The 21633-nt window shown below is 47.1% G+C and overlaps 1 long non-coding RNA gene across 2 annotated transcripts; it reads right to left on the minus strand.

The window, feature by feature from the left end:
* Window positions 1–5952: 5952 nt before the first annotated feature.
* Window positions 5953–14496, minus strand: LOC137841034 (uncharacterized). Of its 2 annotated transcripts, none has more exons than XR_011088344.1 (2): window positions 14224–14496; window positions 5953–10521 (listed from the first exon to the last, which is right to left on the minus strand). It is a non-coding gene; the product is annotated as an uncharacterized lncRNA (long non-coding RNA). The 2 variants fall into 2 exon arrangements; XR_011088343.1 differs by lacking the exon at window positions 14224–14496 and adding an exon at window positions 12432–13671.
* Between the last annotated feature and the right edge of the window lie 7137 nt (window positions 14497–21633).

A 21633-nucleotide genomic window follows, 5' to 3' on the forward strand; every position in this document is an offset into this window, starting at 1 on the left:
AACATTGGACTCCGGTAAACGCAGAGGTGGGGGGCTTTGTATGTATGTGCACGAAAACTGGTGCAACAATGCGACCATCGTAGGCAGCCACTGCTGTCCGGACCTCGAGTACATGGCAGTCAGGTGCCGGCCTTTTTTCCTCCCGAGGGAGCTAGCTGTTGTTATCGTCATTGCTGTTTACATTCCACCCGACGCTGACGTAAGCACGGCACTCTCTCTCCTGCTGAGAGCTGTGAGTGAACAACAACGGGCTCACCCTGATGGCTTCCACATTGTAGCGGGGGATTTTAACAAGGCCAACTTAAAGACTGTTCTGCCGAATTTCCACCAGCACGTAAAGTGTGCTTCACGAGGTGAGAACACCCTGGACCATGTCTACACCAACATCAAACATGCATACAGAGCTATCCCCCTCCCCCACCTCGGGCAATCAGACCATCTGTCCCTCCTGCTCTTCCCTGCCTACACCCCCCTCAGACGCAAACTCAGACCCACCTTAAGGACCATCACCTCCTGGCCTGAGGATGCACTCCACAAACTCAAAGACTGTTTTCAACGGACAGACTGGGACCTGTTCGACCACCAGGAGCTGGGGACACACACAGACACAGTTCTGGGCTACATCCAGTTCTGCGCCAGCAATGTGACTGTGACCAAAACCATCCGGGTCTTCCCTAACCAGAAACCCTGGATGTGCAGCCAGGTCCGCTCTCTCCTCAGAGCCCGCGACACCGCCTTCAGGTCAGGAGACAGAGCTCTGTACAGCGCTGCCAGAGCTGAGCTGAGGAGAGGAGTCAAACGGGCGAAAGCGGACCACAGAAAACGCATCGAGTCCCACCTGTCCAGCAACAATGGCCGCAAGGTGTGGCAGGGCATCCAGGAGATCACCAACTTCAGGGGCAGTGCCGCTCAAGTCGAAGACCAAGGCGCACAGCTGGCAGAGGAGCTAAACAGCTTCTTTGCTCGGTTTGGAACATCCCAGCAGCACTCCCCTGTCCCTGCCCTGCCCCCTCCCCCACCCAGCTCTGACATCACTCCACTCACTGTTCAGGAGCACAAGGTCAGAAAGGTGCTCCTTACAGTGAATCCCAGAAAGGCCACAGGCCCGGATGGGGTCCCCGGCAAGGTGCTGAGGGCATGCGCTGAGGAGCTCGCCCCCACCTTCACCACGATCTTCAACCGCTCCCTGGCCCTAGCAACCGTCCCGCCCTGCCTGAAAACCTCAACCATCATCCCAGTGCCGAAGAAGTCGGCCATCTCTAGCCTGAATGATTACCGGCCAGTGGCCCTCACTCCGGTGATCATGAAGTGCTTTGAGAGGCTGGTTCTTCAGCACATCAAGGATTATCTTCCCCCACACCTCGACCCCCACCAGTTTGCATACCGGACCAACAGATCCACAGAAGACGCCATCGCCGTAGCCCTCCATTGTGCGGTGAACCACCTGGAGCAGCAGCAGAGCTATGTCCGGATGCTCTTTGTGGATTACAGTTCGGCATTCAACACCATCCTCCCGGACAGACTCACCACAAAGCTGGACACTCTCGGACTCCCCTCTCTCACATGTGCCTGGATTAATGACTTTCTGACCAACCGACTCCAGGCTGTGAGAGTTGGCTCCCGCCTCTCCTCCACCCGTACGCTGAGCATCGGCTCCCCACAGGGCTGTGTGTTGAGCCCCCTCCTCTTCTGCCTCTACACTCATGATTGCAGACCGGCTCACAAACACAACCGGATTGTCAAGTTCGCCGACGATACCACTGTGGTCGGTCTCATCTCCAATGGCGATGAGGTAGCCTACAGAGAGGAGGTCCTGGAGCTGGTCGACTGGTGCTCTGAGAACAATCTCGCTCTGAACACCAAGAAGACCAACGAGCTCATCATAGACTTCAGAAGACACAGCCCTGAGCCAACTCCCCTCTTCATCAACGGCGAGCAGGTGGAGAGGGTCCACAGCACCAAGTACCTGGGCGTCCACATCTCTGACCGGATCTCCTGGTCAGAGAACATCACCACCATCGTCAAGAAGGCTCAGCAGCGGTTACACTTCCTGAGAGTCCTCAGGAGGTACAACCTCAACACCGACCTGTTGCTGACCTTCTACCGATCTTCCATCGAGAGTCTACTGACCTACTGCATCGTAGTATGGTTCGGCAGCTCCACCGCCGCTGACAGGGAGAAGCTGCAGAGAGTGGTGAAGGCAGCCCAGAGGATCATCGGCCGCCCTCTCCCCTCCCTTACGGACATCTACACTACCCGCTGCCTCAGCAGGGCTAAGGCCATCTCAGCGGACAGCTCCCACCCTGGCTCCGCCCTGTTTGACCTGTTGCCCTCTGGAAGACGCTACAGGCAAATGAAGACCAGGACAAACAGACTCAGAAACAGTTTCTTTCCCGAAGCCATAGCCGCCCTCAACTCCAGCCGACACTGATGACACTTTCCTCCTGCACTATTACTGCACTTTGTCCGCACTACTGTTTCTGATTATTTCATCTACTTTTCTACTAGTCGATTACTTGACTGTTACTTGTGTCTACCTCATGCACTGGATGGAGGTCTCCAATTTCATTGTACTATGTAGAATGACAATAAAGGTTTTCTGATTTCTGATTTCTGAATTTAAGACCTCAGAGAGGGAAATACCCGACTCCATTGTATCCGTTTCAGACAATACATATGGATTATATTCAATTACATAAATGTGAAGGGAAAGAATATTGTTTGGTCATAATAGACGCATTTTCTAAATGGGTAGAAACATTTCCTACCAAACATGCTGATGCACTCACAGTGGCAAAAGCCTTATGCAAAGACATCATTCCAAGGTACGGTATTCCAGAAAAAATTTACAGCGACAATGGTCCACACTTTGTAAATCAAGTAGTGCATAACATTGGGAGAATGTTCCACATAAATTTAAAGAACCATTGTTCTTATCATCCACAATCAGCTGGCCTTGTTGAGATATCTAACGCGACTATAAAAAACAGATTAAAGAAATGTATGGAGGAAACCAAACGACCATGGACTCAGTGCTTAGACCTGGTCAAAATGTACATAAATATTACAAGTACAACAGGGCTAACTCCCTATGAAACTATGTTTGGAAGACCTTACAGGCTTCCTCAGTTCAAGAACACATGGGAGATCTCCGAGGAAGCCACATTAGCTGATTACATGAGAAAAATGTTGGAACGTCAAAAGAATCCAACCAATAACACTGATGATGAACCCATTTCTCCGCAGGAAGACCCCAAAGTGGTACCGGGAGACTGGGTTTTGATCAAGAGTATCAAGAGGAAGAATTGGCATTCACCCAAGTGGGAAGGTCCCTTTTTGGTACTACTCACGACACCTAATGCTTTGAAAATAGCCGAACGCAACACATGGATTCATTTATCTCATTGTAAAAAGGTGATCTCCGCAGACCCAACCTAAGTACGGAAGGTGAGCAAAGTCTGGTAATAGTGCCTGATCCTGGTGCCAAGATCCAGGGTTGACACGAAAGCTAGCAGAAGCCAATTTCCAAGACACCAACCCGAAGCTCAGGGTGTTGACTCTGAGGAGATCCAAAAACAAGAGCATTAGAGAGTCATTTGGTGAGTGCTTTAATCGGGCTGTAGCCTGCGCAAAGTCTACCATGCGCTTTTGGTTGCTTTTGCTGATTTGTGTTACCATTATATTTTTTTCGGGGGTTATTTTATTCGTATGGATAGAGTACCATGAGCCTCGAACATTCTTCTCTCAGGCAACTACCAACACTGATTCTAATCAATATGGCTCATGGGAAAAAATTGCTAGACATAAGCGCAACACAAAATCCCCTTTCGATCATGTTGTTTGTACACCAGAAACCGTCCGCGTTCCAACTTGCGTACCATGGCTTTTGTCTTGGACTTACAATAACTCATTAATGTTTACTGTGGCTCCTAATACATCTTCTTCTATTATTTTACCAATGAAAAGTTTGAAAGGTTTTCGAAATGGTCACCCCACTACTGGGGATAAATGGCTCGGATATTGGTGGTATTTAACTGGTCACCCAGTTAGCACCGACTGGGGCACCCTTGTCACCACACAAACGCAAGATTTTTGGCCCTCTGGTTCCAGTGAAGAGGCTGTGTTCTTTGCTAAACGAGTAACTTTGAAAAATCAGGGCACAAGCCTCCTTTTGACTCTTACACTCCCTGATGGTCAAATTCGTCCTCCAAATGCCACTTTGTTTAACACTTCTTGTTGGGGTTTTCAACTGTGGGCTTGGTCCTCTGGAATTGATCCCCACTTTCCTATTGCTATTTGCATTAACAAAACAATGTCGATCGCAGACCGTCCCCTTACAAATAATTACACCTTGTCAGCAGGAGCAAAAATCACAAGTATGCCCCTCACTGATATAGACAGCTATTTTGTAGCCTCCACAGGAATAAGCGGTCAAACCAACAACTGGCTTCTTATGGCTGAGCAAGCCGCAAAAATGGCTAACACCAGTTGCATTGCATGTATGGGTCCAAGACCTCTTTTGAAAATCATACCTGCAAATATAGTTCCTAAGTGTGCTGTTGTTTTAATGTTAAACTCATCCATTTCACCCACTCATGATTGTTTTAAATGGGATAAGGTTTACCCTGTTGCCTCTATGACAAAATATAATTGATTTATTTTTAGGGGCACTTAGCAATGGCCAAAATGATGACCCATGGATTGTAACAATATCAATGGGTGGCACAGACACAAAATTCAAAATGGACACTGGCGCCGATGTCACGGCGATACCAGCAAAACTCTACAACGGACAGTTGGCAAAGCTGGAGCACGTCAGCAGAGTTGTGCGTGGGCCAGGAAATGTACCTTTAACGGTGGAAGGAAAATTCAATACTAAACTCCACAAAAATGGCAAGGAAACAATGCAAGACATTTATGTCGTGAAAGAACTAGGATTCCCACTATTGGGACGGCCAGCACTAAATGCACTGAAGTTAGTAGCTAGGCTTGATACAGTGACTCTCGACTCAAAAGCTAGAGTAAAACAACAGTTTCCCAACCTGTTCAATGGATTAGGGAAATTGGAAGGAGAATACGACATTGTGTTGAAACCCGATGCAGTGCCATTCTCAATCGCTACGGCAAGACGTGTTGCGCTGCCACTACTTCCAAAGGTGAAGGAGGAGTTGGCGAGAATGGAGTCACAAGGCGTCATCAGTAAGGTGGAGGAACCAACCGAATGGCGTGCCGGAATGGTAGTGGCACCCAAGCCCAACGGAAAAGTACGGATATGCTCTGACCTCACAGAACTAAATAAATCTGTGCAGAGGGAGCGACATCCACTTCCAGCAGTGGAACAGACACTGGTTGAAGCTGGTGGTTGAAGCGCTGGTCTTTATGTTTGAATGTGACAACAGCCAGGAACAGCCATGATTAATGAGCAACAGGACAAGGTGTGTCCTTTCATCAAAAAAGAGGAGGCGGAGCCAGAGCAACTTTGATAAAAGAGGAGGCGAAAGAGAAGGAAGAAGAGGATATCTACAGTATGCCCTCAACTTGTCTCTCATTGAAAAGTATAGATGAGGGTCAACATGAGGTGAGCAAAGCGGCGGAGCCTGCAAGAAGCAGCTCTCGTCAACACACGACAACAGAAGATAATCGAGCCCACCGTTGAGGATCGCAAGCAGACGACCTCTTAGCTCCAACATCAGATTGTGATGACATGCTGTCACATGCTTCTGATGCTGCAGATGATGAGTCAGAAGTTGATATTTTATACCAAACACTGGAAATGTTCTCAGTGTTGGAAAATGTAAGATATCTTTTTCCAGATCACTTTGTGGCTGAAGATTCTCTCAGAAGGTAAACTTAAAAATACATGCAAGAACACACATAGGTGAAAAATATTAGTTTGTGGCCAAAGATTCACTCAGAACAGTCACCTAAAAATAATCACAAGAACCTACACGGTTGAGAAGTCAAGTCCAGTCAAGTTTATTTGTATAGCCCTAAATCACAAACAGTCTCAAAGGGCTTCACATAGCCAAAATTGACAATTATTCTCAAAGCATCCCCTGATCATAAGCTCCCAAAAGGGCAAGGAAAAACTCAAAAAACCCCTACCAGGGGAAAATGAGAAACCTTGAGAAGGGACCACAGATGGAAGGATCCCCCTTTCAGGATCACCAGGTTATAATGGATGCAGAGAGTACAAAAGTAATACATAATATGAAAATCAATGAAAAAAATGGATGTCGGAGGTGTCCTCGATTGTCCTGGCAGTGTCCTCAAGGGGGCCGATCCGCAGCTCCCCCATCCCGAACTGGTCCCCGAGAATCCAGCCAGCCGCTATCCGCTTTTGAGCCACCTAACCCCCTCCCCAGCCGGGGAGGAGGTGGGCAGAGAGAACAGAACAAACTCCGGCCAAATCGGCCATCACAAGTTAGTTAAAGGCCATCTCATAGAAATGTGTCTTTAAACGTGTCTTAAATGTTTCTACTGAGGTAGTAGTTCTAATATCCATTGGTAGGGCATTCCAAAGCTCTGGAGCCCGAATAGAGAATGCTCTAGACCCTGCAGACATTTTCTTGGCCCTCGGTATAACTAAAAGACTAGCGTTTTGCGAACGAAGGTTACGAGACGGAACATAAGGAACGACTAGGTTGACGAGATATGAAGGCGCTAAGCCATGCAGTGCTTTATAGGTTAGTAGAAGAACCTTGAAGTCACATCTTAAATGGACCGGGAGCCAATGTAATTCGGCTAATATTGGGGTAATGTGATCAAATTTTCTTGACCGTGAGAGCAGCCTCGCAGCGGCATTTTGCACTAACTGTAGACTTTTAATACTGGATTTAGGAAGACCAGAGAATAATACATTACAGTAGTCCAGGCGCGACGTGACGAACGCATGTATAATAGTTTCCGCATCCCCGGTCGAGAGGATAGGACGAATCTTAGCAATATTACGAAGGTGAAAAAACGCAATCCTGGTTATATTCTTAATGTGTTTTTGAAAGGAGAGCGTTTGGTCAAATATTACCCCGAGATTAGTTACCGTATCACTCTGAGTGATAGTACGGTTATCTATAGTTATAGTGGTTTCCTTAAATAAATGTTGATAACGAGTAGGACCAATTATCAACATCTCAGTTTTATCCGGGTTAAGACGAAGGAAGTTGAGAGACATCCATTGTTTAATCTCCGCAAGGCACGCCTCGAGATTACAGCAGTCCTGTGGATCTGTCATCGATAACGGCATATATAATTGCGTGTCATCCGCGTAGCATTGAAAACTAATATTCTATTTACGTATTATGCCCCCAAGCGGAATCATATAAATATTAAATAAAATCGGTCCGAGTACCGATCCCTGTGGGACACCACAAGTAACATTATAAAGCTCAGAGGACGTATTACCATGGACCACTCGGTGCGTCCTGCCTGATAGATAGGAATTGAACCAGCTTAGTGCTGACCCTGAGATACCAACACAACTTTTAAGACGCCCTAATAAAATATCGAAGTCTACAGTGTCAAAGGCAGCACTAAGATCAAGTAGTAACAATACAGACGACGTATTTGAATCCATAGCTATGAGGAGATCATTAGTCACTTTAGCAAGTGCTGTCTCTGTAGAATGATTGGCTCTAAAACCAGACTGAAAAGAGTCATATCGATTATTATCGACCATGTAATCAATAAGCTGCTGTGCTACTACTTTTTCGAGAAGTTTTGCTATGAATGGGAGGTTTGAAACTGGCCTATAATTACTGAGACAGTCCGGGTCAAGATTTGCTCGCTTAAGTAGTGGTTTAATAATAGCGGTTTTAAAGGCCATTGGCACTATCCCAGAGGAAACAGACAGATTGATTATATTTAAGATGGACGGTCCTAAAATTGGAAATATTTCTTTAAGTAGTTTGGCTGGAAGCGGGTCGAGTAAACATGTTGTTTGTTTAGCCGTACTAACCAATTTTGTAAGCATTTCAAGGGACACGCTTTTAAAATTTGAGAGGGTTATTGCATGATCCCCAGCGCTAGTAACCGGCGGAGCGATTGGCATGGTATTCTTGATCTCGTCCCTAATGGACTCAATCTTTTGAGCAAAAAATTTCATAAACTCGTCAGCTGAGTGGAAGGAGCTATCGGGGGTCAGCTGGCGCAGAGTTAGCTTTGCCACTGTATCAAATAAGTATTTAGGATTATTTTTATTAAGATTAATGACTTGCGAAAAATAACGAGTTTTTGCTAAAATAAGCGCATCTTTATATTTCAGGAGGCTGTCCTTCCATGCCTAATGGAAAACCTCAAGTTTGGTTAAACGCCATCTGCGCTCATGCTTTCTACATAATTGTTTAAACGTACGTGTTTCATCTGTGTACCACGGAGTTGGCCATCTACGGCGAGTTTTCAGACGTAGCGGTGCCACAGAGTCGATGGCTTTTAATAATGTCGCATTGAATTCATTTGTAAGATTATCGATAGAGCCACTGTACGCGGGAAACATGGCGGTTGCCGGCGACAGTACCTCAGATAGCGCAGTTGCAGTCATGGAGTTAAAATTACGGCTGCTATAATTCTGATTGCTCTCTTGTCTTTGACAAGGAACTAAAATTTCAAATTTTATTAAAAAATGATCAGACAGAACAGTAGTGTATGGCAGTACTGTTATATTTGAGGTTGCTAGTCCTCGGGATAATACCAGATCTAAGGTATTTCCATTCTTATGCGTTGCTGCCTGTACAGCTTGCGTAAAACCAAACGTATCGATTAAAGTTTGAAATGCCGAAGTCAGTGGTTCCGACGGTGAATTCATGTGGATGTTGAAATCACCCATGATAACTATATTATCTGCATTTGTCACTAGATCAGCCACAACTTCTGAAAATTCATCCAGGAAGCCAGAGTAAGCCCCGGGTGGGCGGTAAATAACAACAAGATAGAATGACGGTAACGCAGTGGATCGCACAATGAGAATTTCAAATGTTTTAAATACGTGAATTGAGCGAGGCCTAAATCTAAGCTCAGAATTTGAGATGAGGGTGACACCCCCACCCTTTTTTCGAGGACGAGCCACATGCGAGCTCACAAAATTTGGAGGCGAGGCCTCGTTAAGTGGCAGCAGTTCATTAGGTTTTAACCAGGTCTCGCAAAGACCAAAAACATTTAGATTATGTTCCATGATAAGGTCATTAACGAGAACTGCTTTCGTATGAAGTGATCTAATATTCATAAAACCGAATTTAAGTGTAATTGGTTGATCAGGGTGCGTATCTATCGAAGGATTTTTAAACGGGATGCGAGTAAAATTGTGTTCTCTAGGCCTAATATCACCTCTCAAAAGTTTATTAGGGCGGTGGGATGAAACGACCGTGGGAATTTGTTGATGAGTATTTGTTACACATGTGAAGTTATCTAAAACAGGCACCGTTTCATCAGCAAGACCGGTCGGGACGGAGTGATTGGATTTGTCTACTACCCCAGTAGAAAGTGTGTTTATGTGTACTGCAGCACTATTTAAACTGTCGCGCTCTAGTCTACACGAGGAGCTATGTGTATGCTGAAAGTCTAGCCTAGCGCTAGTTAACTTTAACTTAACAGACTCCAAACCCATCCTCACAGGTGGTCTAATCACCTGTGCCCTGGCCTGCTCTAAAGTGACCTGTCATGAGTGGCTCAAACAGTAATCTATATTCCTAGAAAGAGTGAAGGCGCCTTCACAGTTAGGGTGAAGGCCGTCCTTCCTCAGCAGGTCGGGGCGGCCCCAGAAGGAGGACCAGTTATCTATAAAATACAGTCCCTGCTTTTTACAGAACCCAGCCATCCATCGATTAAGGGAGACTAATCTACTAAACCTCTCATCAGTGCCTCTCCCAGGCAGGGGGCCAGAGACAAATACTCGATGCCGACTCATCTTTATGGCAAGGTCACAAGTCCTCGCTATGTTTTTCTTTGTGATCTCTGACTGTCTCATCCTAACATCATTGGAGCCGACGTGTATCACTATGTCCGAGTAGCTAGTGTTGTTGGAACTACGCTGTTGACTAGGCCTATTGCGAGTCAGCTCCCTAAGATTAGCTTCTATGTCAGGTGCTCTGCCCCCAGGAATACACATTACCGTGGCTGGATTTTTAAGCGTAATGTTGCGGGTAATGGAGTCGCCTATGACCAAAGTGCGAGGGCCAGCAGACCGAGATGACTTTGGACGGCTATGCGTCTTACCTGGCTCATCGCGATTAGCAAGCCGTTTGGGGCTAATGCTAACCGGGCTAGCGGGCTGACTACAGCCCGCGTCTGTGTCCGCCGCAACTACTGTTATCGCACTATTCTGCTCTAACTGGCGGACACGTCCCTCTAGCAGAGACAACCTCTCTAAGAGAAGGGTGCAGTTGGTGCACGAAGCCGTACATACCTCTTGGTCCGCTGCCATACTTTGTGTCCGAAGAGCGACGATCTGTCAGAACAACCCGGAAGCAGAGAGCTGGAGAAACCTTTTTCCTGCCCAGTTCCTGGCCAAATATTCTCTCAGAAGGGTGACTTAAAAACACACACAAATACCCACACCCATGAGAAACCTTTTTCCTGCTCAGTTTCTGGCCAAAGATTCTCTCAGATGGGACACTTAAAAACACATGCAAGAGCACACACAGGTGAGTAACGGTTTTCCTGCTCAGTTTGTGGCCAAAGATTCTCTCAGAAGGTAAACTTAAAAACACATGGAAGAACACACACAGGTGAAAAAAAATGTTCCTGCTCAGCTTGTGGCCAAAGATTCTCAGAGAAAGGAAGCTTAAAGAGACACACAAGAACCCACACTGGTGAGAACCCTTTTCCTGAAATATAAAGATGCACTTATCTTAGCAAAAACTCGTTATTTTTCGCAAGTCATTAATCCCAATACAAACAATCCTAAATTATTATTAGTTCAAATTTTAGGTCCGTCTGTCTTAAATATAATTAATCTGTCTGTCTCCTCTGGGATAGTGCCAACAGCCTTTAAAACTGCTATCATTAAACCGTTACTTAAGCGACCAAATCTTGACCCCGACTGTCTCAGTAATTATAGGCCAGTTTCAAACCTCCCAATCATAGCAAAACTTCTTGAAAAAGTAGTAGCGCAGCAGCTTATTGAGTACATGGTCGCCAATAATCAATGTGAATCTTTTCAGTCTGGTTTTAGAACTAATCATTCCACTGAGACAGCACTTGCTAAAGTGACTAATGATCTCCTCATAGCTATGGATTCGAACACTTCATCTGTATTGTTACTACTTGATCTTAGTGCAGCCTTCGACACTGTAGACTTCGATATTTTATTAGAGCGTCTTAAAAGTTGTGTTGGTATGTCAGGGTCAGCACGAGGCTGATTCTATTCACATCTATCAGACCGGACGCACCGAGTGGTCCATGGCAATACGTCCTCTGAGTTCTATAATGTCAATGTTACGCGGATGACACCCAATTATATATGCCGTTATCGATGACAGATCTGCGGGACTGTTGTAATCTTGAGGCGTGCCTTGCGGAGATCAAGCAATGGATGTCTCTCATCTTCCTTCGTCTTAACCCAGATAAAACTGAGATGTTGATAATTGGTCCAACTCGTTATCAACACTTATTTAAGGAAACCACTATAACTATAGATAACCGTACTATCATTCAGAGTGATACTGTAACTAATCTCGGGGTAATATTTGACCAAACGCTCTCCTTTCAAAAGCACATTAAGAATATAACCAGAATTGCATTTTTTCACCTTTGTAATATTGCTAAGATTCGTCCGATCCTCTCGACCGGTGATGCGGAAACTATTATACATGCGTTCATCACGTCGCGCCTGGACTACTGTAATGCATTATTCTCTGGTCTTCCTAAGTCCAGCATCAAAAGTCTACAGTTAGTACAAAATACTGTTGCAAGGCTGCTCTCACGGACAAGAAAATTTGATCACATTACCCCAATATTAGCCAATTTACATTGGCTCCCGGTCCATTTAAGATGTGACTTCAAGGTTCTCCTATTAACCTATAAATCATTGCATGGCTTAGCGCCTTCATATCTCGCCAACCTAGTTGTTCCTTATGTTCCGTCTCGTAACCTTCGTTCACAAAACGCTAGTCTTTTAGTGACACAGAGGGCCAAGAAAATGTCTGCAGGGTCTAGGGCATTTTCTATTTGAGCTCCAGAGCTTTGGAATGCCCTACAAATGGATATTAGAACTACTACCTCTCTAGAAACATTTAAGACACGTTTAAAGACACATTTCTATGATATGGCCTTTAATTAACCTGTAGTGGCCGATTCGGCAGGAGTTTGTTTTTGCTCCCTCTCCCCATCCCCCGTCCCCCCACCCCTCCCCGGCTGGGAGGTGGTTTGGTGGCACTCAAGCTGAGAGCGGCTATCTGGATTCTCGTGGACCACTTCAGGATGAGGGAACTGCAGCTTACCTTCCTCGAACACACTGCCAGGACAATCGAGGGCACCTCTGGCAGCTCTTCGCTTTGACTTGGACATCCACTTTTTCATTGATTTTCATATTAAGTATTTTAGGTGCCCTCTCTGCATCCATTGTAGCCTGGTGATCCTGAAAGGGGGATCCTTCCATCTGTGGTCCCTTCTCAAGGTTTCTCATTTTTCTCCTGGTAGGGTTTTTTTGAGGTTCTCCTTGCCCTTTTGGGAGCTAAAGATCAGGGGATGCTTTGAGAATAAGTGTCAATTGTTTGTCTATGTGAAGCCCTTTGAGACTGCTTGTGATTTAGGGCTATACAAATAAACTTGACTTGACTTGACCTGCTCAGTTTGTGGCCAAAGATTCTCTCAGAAGGTAAACTTAAAATCACATGCAAGAACACACACAGGTGAAAAACCTGTCTCCTACTCATTTTGTGGCCAAAGATTCTCTCTGAAGAGAAACTTCAAAATCCACTATTTGTCGGACCCCACGAGCGGTGACCTTATATGCAAGGCCTTTTTGTTTTTTTTGGTTTGGCGCCACTGTGAGTGGAAGCCTACCAGCAGTGTTCTCTCTTTTGTACTTTATTTTGTTCTTATCTCCTTTTTCTTTCTTTCTATTTGTCCATTCGGCAATGCTGGTGCCTTCGACTGCACCTCGGCGTGTGCAGATTGTTTCGGATCGGATATTTTTTTTCCCTGGGAGCTGGGATGGCTGTACACATCGGTCGTGACTCTACGATGGCCATCCTGCTCATCCGGCTCATGCTGACCGGGTCTCTCGCCTTGGCCTCGCAGCCGCGACCCGTTTGGGAGGTCCGCTCCCTCGTGCTCGTAGGAACCTTGCCGTACCAGCCCCATGGTGACCATCTGCACTGGGTGCCCGGGACGCTGCTCACACGTTTTCTTGTTTCGTGATGTTTTACGGATTTACGACCACGGTCCATTGGGCGCCGTTGAACTTGACTGCCCTTACACCTGTTTATGGACCCTATTAGGCTATTTTGTGTGTTTTGAGGTGTTCTTTGGAATTGAGGGAGTCTGGTTAGCCGCTGTTACTTTTCTCCTTTGTCTTGTTGCTTTGCTTTGATGGCTTTTAACTTTCGTGCTTACTGGCTTTCTTTGTGGCACCGTTGTGTGGCAGCCTTATAGGAGCCTATTGAGTTGCGCTCATGTCATCTGAGTCTTTTATATACCCGCTCTGTGGTATGAATACTGCTGGGGCCTGAATTTCCCCACCCCCAGGGATCTATAATCAATCAATCAATCAATCAATCAATCAATCATCTGGAGATGATTTTTGTCTGATCGCGCAACTGCAGCGCGTCGCCGACCGCACAACTGCTGCTCGCATTATTGTGACAGAGCGGTCGCTAAAATTTACAAAATATTTTTAAAGTCCTGATGTACTTTCCAGAATTTAAGTGGACCTCAGTGCGCAGGGAGCTTAATTTGGTCCGATCGCGCAACCGCAGCGCACCGGGCGCTCACTGTCGCATTGCTTTGGGAGCGTCTTTGTGTTTTAGGATTGCTTTACTGCTCCCACTTGCTTCCTTTGGAGGCACGATTAGAGTTGATGCAATCCTCAGAGTAACGAGAATCAAATAACGAACGGAGTCAGTTGGCATGCGGGTTCTCTCGGCTCATCTCGCGAGGTTCGACAACCGAATTTCGTCCGACATCCGAAACAAAAAAAAAAATCTCGAATTTTTTGTTCAAATACTGATTTGTTCGAGAACGGGGACATTCAAAAACCGAGGCTCCACTGTACAAAAATTTAAAACCAACCTTCGACGGGGATGAAGCTGTGAACCCAGGTGTGCAGACCACAACGGACTAGCATTTCATCGCCATAACCTCTCAGCCACCTCGTCTTGAAAGTCTTGTGTTGACAAGTCACGGTATGTATGTTGTGCCAAGACACTTTGGATGTGAAGATAATGAAAATCCGACTAGGATGTGATTTGAAATGATGAGTGGCAACCCATCGCCTAAATATCTCAGCCATCACATCTCATGCATGAGTTGTATGGGTGACATGATATGGTATGTACGGTTTAGTATAAGCCGCAAGGTAAAATGATACGATACTTTAGATGTGAAACGAAGAAGAGCTAAGCCACAATAGAAGTGACACTGTCAACAAAGAAAAAGGTTTTTTCAATGTTGTCTTACCCCAAATCTTTGGGATCATCGGATCTGCACAGTTGGATAGTTCCACCAACATTTTAAGATCAACATTCCTTCATGGTTTGCCTGGGTGTCCTGGCTGAAGATCCTAAATAAAAGACCCTAAACTTATTGTGATATCATATCGGTCATGATCGTATAGCATGGTGGCCGTAGCATCCTCGGAACGAATCTGGGTCATGGCGTAATTAAATTACTTTGCTGAATTTGTCCGTTGTTCACTGTTGCCAAACAGACTTCTGTTGAACACAAGCTTCCAGACATTACGTCCACCTACGTTTTAACATCAACTTTATTTTATAAAGTTCTTCCTAATTCATCTTGGCGAAACTCCCTCAGGCGTTCCCATCTTTTTTTTAGGCCTGACTGCCACGAGGTAGCGGTAGACACACAATTACGACCCTGGAAGTGCACGCCCAAACCGACTATGATATTAATCAGAATTCATTAATCACTGAAATCCAGTCCTCAGGTCCATGTCATATTCGCTATCAATCGGAACGTAACGAAGCTGTTTCTACCCAGTCACGAACTGGGGACTTTTCGCGTGTTAGGCAAACGTGATAATCACACTATGGAAACATCTGCTACGGTGGTGCACCTTACTTACTGGCCCAAAGTGTCCCTCATTCATTCACATCTTCAGTGAAACCTCCCCAAATCCCCATTCAAACATGCAAAGCATACTATTCGACATGAAAGCAAATCCATTTGTATCATATAAGGACTTTTGACTTGTGATCTGGTGCTACCTCTGTGGAGTTTGTAGGTTCTCCCTGTGCCTGCGTAGGTTTTCCTTGGGTTTTCCTCCCACATCACAAAAACATGCTTGGTCAGCCGATTTAGTAATCCAAATTGCCCATAGGTGTGGTGCAAGTGCGAATGATTGTTTGTCTCTGTGTGCCCTTCGATTGGCTGGCAACCAGTTACAATATGTCCCCCGCCTACTGCACCATTGGCTGCTGGGATAGGCTCCAGCTCGCCTGCGACCCCCCGCGGTACAGATAATGAACGGAAAGGATGGAAGTGAATGGGGATCCAATTAGGGCCTGAAGAGGGAGCCACAGCAATGTGCAGATACTCTTATTAGTTTATACAAACATATATACTTCATCATATCAATCAATGTGTAAATAATTTACCCAAACATAGTTGCTCAATCAGAGCACAGACACAGCACACAGAGCTTTGTGACTTTCACTTACACATAGGCAGTGAGCACAGACACGGCACACAGAGCTCAGTAAAGTTCCACAAAACATTCAGTAAATAACAGGATATTCAGGTGATAACAGAACATACCTTATCCTTCCCTCCCATTCCCTTCCTTGTTCCTGCTTTTGGTCAGTATAAAGCCTTCTGATCTGGAGTGTGACCTTGTTGTTTCTTCTGCTGAAGTGCCTTGTGCACTGACCGCCATTAAACAACCTAATATCTGTTACAAAAACTGTTACTTCACATTTTTGTTTTCCTTGCTTAACGATGGACATCTTGAACAAAACGCAACAGCCCGTTTTAGCTATGCTATTCACAGCCTCGGCTTGACAAACTGAGCTTCAATTCCCTGACACAAAGTTTAAAATCAAAAGGATCTTAAGACTTGTTTCCAACCAGGGACCTTAAGCGTGTGAGGCAAATGTGATAACCACTATACCGTGGAAACTGCGCTGACACACATAGCCTTTTGAAGAGCCTGGCAAAAGTTATACAAAAGTGCGAAACCTAGTTTTCACCCAGTCTCAAATCAGGTACCCTTTAGCGAAACGACTTAGCCTGGGCTCGGCAAATAGGGCTTCAATTCCCCGGCGCGGAGTTCATTTCTTTGAATGAAAACATTGCTTTTGCTGGCACAGTTTTGAAAAGCAAATCAAAAAGTTCATAAGTGCCTGCTTTCTTCCTCACTCACTTTTGTTGAACTTTTGCCGGGCTTCTCAAAATGCTTTGGACGTCACAGCAGTTTCCATAGCGTAGTGGTCATCATGTTCTTCGAAGATGCGAAACAACCCCTGTTTGAGACTGGGTGGAAACAACGTTTTCTAAATTTATTTGTCAGTGTTGTCTGCTTTGCAAAGTGTGCCAGGGACACCTCTGCAAATGTGAGCCAGAAGCTCTCTGAGTCAGCAACAGCCAGGTGTGCGACACTCCGCTAAAATGCTCCCCTGACCACGTGTAGGGTGAAACCAGCCTCTAATCTGTGTTTCCATTTTTTTTTTTTTTTACCTTTAACTGTCAAGCCAACTCTTTCCTTCTTGGCTTGGCCAGCTGACTGCAGACCCACTCCAGAACTGCCTCCAGTTCATCCATCCAGAAGACATTCAGTGAGTGCAACTTATCAGGGCACAACCTAGTGGAGCCTAATCTGTTGGTTCATGGTCACCCCTTATAAACGTTAAAACCTTTTCATGCCCATATCGCTTATTTCGAGTTGCTTTTATTGTTCATCTTGTCATTCGATGATATTCTCATTCTTGGGTATCCTTTCACCATAGTTAGTTTATTTTTTATGTATTCATTATAATTTCAATGTAGATTTGGTAAATAATGTCCACATTATACAGCTGCATTGAGTATTGTTTGTGTGTGCGTGTGTGTGTGTGTGTGTGTGTGTGTAAGTGTGCGTGCGTGTGTGTGTGTGTGTGTGTGTGTGTGTGTGTGTGTGTGTGTGTGTGTGTGTGTGTGTGTGTGTGTGTGTGTGTGTGTTCACACCCTGTGTGGGTGCGAGCGTCTGAGGAGAAAGAAGGCATGGGTAAGACAATCTCTTTTAAACCAGGAGGCAATAAATGGGAACGCCCCTGTCATAAATAGTTTTTGATTAAAGGGAATCATTAGGAAGTGTTCAAACTCTTCCCGCAAACATTCCTATTTGCCAGTTAAATGGGCACTACAATTGACTACGAGAGTTGCAAACAACAGATGAAGAGCAGTCCTTGGCAGATTATATGATCAGGACGCTCAAACTGTGTCAAAGACAAATTTACTGCCGCTTGATCTTTCCTCCTCACAGGTCGACAACCCCATCAATCCAGGAGACTGGGTCTACATCGAGGTCATCAACGGAAGGAACTAGGCCAGCCACGACGGGAGGGACCATTCCAAGTCTTGCTGACTACACATGTTGCACCCAAGGTTGCAGGACCCACAAATGCATTAACGACGACTGCTCTCCAGGAGGAAACTGGATGGGAGCTTTGGACATCACCGCTGTGTGCCAGGATGAGAGAGCCGTTTTCAAGGTGTAAGGGCTCTACTGCCAACATGGCTGCACCATCGGACGGGACCTACTTCATCCAGAAGTTCAGAGGCACTGCCTCACCTGCATCCTATGAGTGCACGTGCCTGTTCAGTACGGATCATGGTTTTGTGGTCACGAGAGTTGTCCGATGCTGCCTGCCAACTGGACACGAGTGTGTGCGCCAGTGTGCGTGACAGACCTCACCTACAGACTAGAACATCATCAGCTGACGAAAACGCGAGCACATATACAACTTCGACGGCCACAGCCGACCGGAGCTGTGGCCGTAAGGTCGTCGGTGCCTGTCGTGGCGGCAACCCCCGAACCCGCTGGTGGACACCGGCGGTAAGGGATGCCGTCAAGCTGAAGAAGGAGTCCTATCGGGCCGTTTTGGCCTGCGGGACTCCGGAGGCAGCTGACAGGTACCGGATGGCCAAGCGGAACGCGGCTTCGGCGGTTGCTGAGGCAAAAACCCGGGCGTGGGAGGAGTTCGGTGAGGCCATGGAGAATGACTTTCGGACGGCTTCGAGGAAATTCTGGTCCACCATCCGGCGTCTCAGGAGGGGGAAGCAGTGCAACGTCAACACTGTTTACAGTGGGGATGGCGTGCTGCTGACCTCGACTCGGGACGTCGTGAGTCGGTGGGGAGAATACTTCGAAGACCTCCTCAATTCCACCTACACGCCTTCCATTGAGGAAGCAGGGCCTGGAGACTCTGAGGCGGATTCTCCAATCTCTGGGGTCGAAGTCACTGAGGTAGTTAAAAAACTCCTCGGTGGCAAGGCCCCGGGGGTGGATGAGATCCGCTCAGAGTTCTTAAAGGCTCTGGATGTTGTGGGGCTGTCATGGCTGACACGCCTCTACAACGTTGCGTGGACATCGGGGACAGTGCCTCTGGATTGGCAGACTGGGGTGGTGGTTCCCCTCTTTAAGAAGGGGGACCGGAGGGTGTGTTCCAATTACAGGGGAATCACACTCCTCAGCCTCCCTGGTAAGGTCTATTCAGGGGTGCTGGAGAGGAGGGTCCGTCGGGAGGTCGAACCTCGGATTCAGGAGGAGCAGTGTGGCTTTCGTCCTGGCCGTGGAACAGTGGACCAGCTCTACACCCTCGGCAGGATCCTCGAGGGTGCATGGGAGTTCGCCCAACCAGTCCACATGTGTTTTGTGGACTTGGAGAAGGCGTTCGACCGTGTCCCTCGGGAGGTTCTGTGGAGGGTGCTTCGGGAGTACGGGGTGCCGAGCCAACTGATAAGGGCGGTTCGGTCCCTGTATCACCGATGCCAGAGTCTGGTCCGCATTTCCGGCAGTAAGTCGGATTCGTTCCCAGTGAGGGTTGGACTCCGCCAAGGCTGCCCTTTGTCACCGATTCTGTTCATAATTTTTATGGACAGAATTTCTAGGCGCAGCCGAAGCATTGAGGGGGTCCGGTTTGGGGACCTTAGCATCGCGTCTCTGCTTTTTGCAGATGACGTGGTGCTGTTGGCTTCTTCAGGCCGTGATCTCCAGCTCTTGCTGGAACGGTTCGCAGCCGAGTGTGAAGCGGTCGGGATGAGGGTCAGCACCTCCAAATCCGAGTCCATGGTCCTTGATCGGAAAAGGGTGGAATGCCCTCTCCGGATCGGGGATGAGATCCTGCCCCAAGTGGAGGAGTTCAAGTATCTTGGAGTCTTGTTCACGAGTGAGGGGAGGATGGAGCGTGAGATCGACAGGCGGATCGGTGCAGCGTCGGCAGTAATGCGGACCCTGTACCGGTCCGTTGTGGTGAAGAGAGAGCTGAGCCAAAAGGCAAAGCTCTCAATTTACCGGTCGATTTACGCTCCTACCCTCACCTATGGTCACGAGCTATGGGTCGTGACCGAAAGAACGAGATCTCGGATACAAGCGGCCGAAATGAGTTTTCTCCGCAGGATGTCCGGGCTCTCCCTTAGAGATAGGGTGAGAAGCTCGGTCATCCGGGAGAGACTCGGAGTAGAGTCGCTACTCCTCCACGTTGAGAGGAGCCAGATGAGGTGGCTCGGGCATCTTATCAGGATGCCTCCTGGACGCCTCCCTGGGGAGGTGTTCCGGGCATGCCCCACCGGTAGGAGACCCCGGGGACGACCCAGGACGCGCTGGAGAGACTATGTCTCTCAGCTGGCCTGGGAACGCCTTGGGATCCCCCGGGATGAGCTGGATGAAGTGGCTGGGGAGAGGGAAGTCTGGGAGTCCCTCCTAAAGCTGCTGCCCCCGCGACCCGACCCCGGATAAGCGGAAGAAGATGGATGGATGGATGGATATACAACTTCTTAGACGTGACAGATGTGATAATGATAATGAGACGTGGATTGCGTAGATGCTGTTCTGTTGAGCATGTATTACGGAAACTTGTTGATTTGACCATCAAAAATGCTTCACAAGTGATGAATACAATGATGTACTGTTTCTGTGTTTTTCTTTTTATTTTTTATTGATAGCATTCTGGTCGCCTGTGGCAACGGGGCCATGTAAGAATTTTCCTGCTAATAACATCTGGCCAGCAGGTTTTTCGCCTACACAATAAGTTTGATCTGGGGTGTTGAGGTAATGCCTCATCTTCACTGGAAAGTGTTGCTATCATTGTTTGTTGTTTTTATTTTTACTATTCTTCTTTCTTCATTATACATATATATGTTTTTTTCTTGCTTGTCTTTGTTGTTTGGGGTGACATAATCATATGATAAAACAGGAGGGAGATGTTAGGGTTTTCCAGGTTATCTTTATCGTAGGATTATGTTGGAATGTAGACTATAATGATTAACCAATCTTGTCTTGCTCTCACAACGTAGTAAAGTGGTTGCTTCCTCTGCTTGAGTGACCAGCTGCAGAGGAAGCAATCAAAGTTGTTCTGTTTCCCACAACATCGTAAAACACCCCCTGCTCTGATCTTACCAGAGGCCGGGAGTTCACCAAACCTGTCCACTCTCACCCCCACTCTGTTCCTCCTAATAAATATGCCCTTGCAGGAAGGAGACTTTTCAGACCTCCATTTCGATCATCGCTGCACGCACAGCGACGAATGGACTCTCCACCTGCAGGTGTCCAAAAGGACTTACTTGTCTCCCGTGTGGTTCTTGCAAAATAAGTTGGAGTGAGCAAATCTCTAACATTTACCCACCAAACACGCAGTACCACAGTATGTTCAAGTACGTCGCATGCGAAGATGTACCCAATGATCACATAAGCGCCATGATACTCCAGACGCTAGGATGCATGTGTGCGATGGATGCGCACGGCATAGGGCACAATGATCTACATGTGGCTAACATCCTTATCAGGCGCACGTCCCATGACTTTGTGGTGTACGTGAGCGGCCCTGATGTGCTGGCGTCCACCCCCACCCATGGCCTGGAACCTGTGATCATAGACTTTGGGTTGTCGCGTATGCCCTCCCACGACCGGCGGTACCTGGGCGCAGACTACTTCACGGAGATCGGCATATCGTCCACTACCCACCGCCCTGACCGGCGCTACGACGTGGCGGTATTTCTCATGGGCCTGGATTACGTGTTGCGCCAGATGCAATCCCGCAGCGGAGTGGTCGACTATCAACCGTTAATAAACAGTATCCCCACCACCAAGGACAGCAGACCTCATCACAGGAATCTCAGGAGTCTGTGCCATTTGCTAACCGAGATATTGCCCACAAGCAATGTCTGTGACACCGACACCATGCTCGCCATGCTGTTCATCATGCGCTCGGTAGTGTCCATAGGCCCACAGCCATTGGCGGGCGACGTCCGTGCGGCCTGGTGTACCGT

Source organism: Syngnathus scovelli, chromosome 16 (assembly GCF_024217435.2).
Source record: "Syngnathus scovelli strain Florida chromosome 16, RoL_Ssco_1.2, whole genome shotgun sequence".
Taxonomy (NCBI): domain Eukaryota; kingdom Metazoa; phylum Chordata; class Actinopteri; order Syngnathiformes; family Syngnathidae; genus Syngnathus; species Syngnathus scovelli.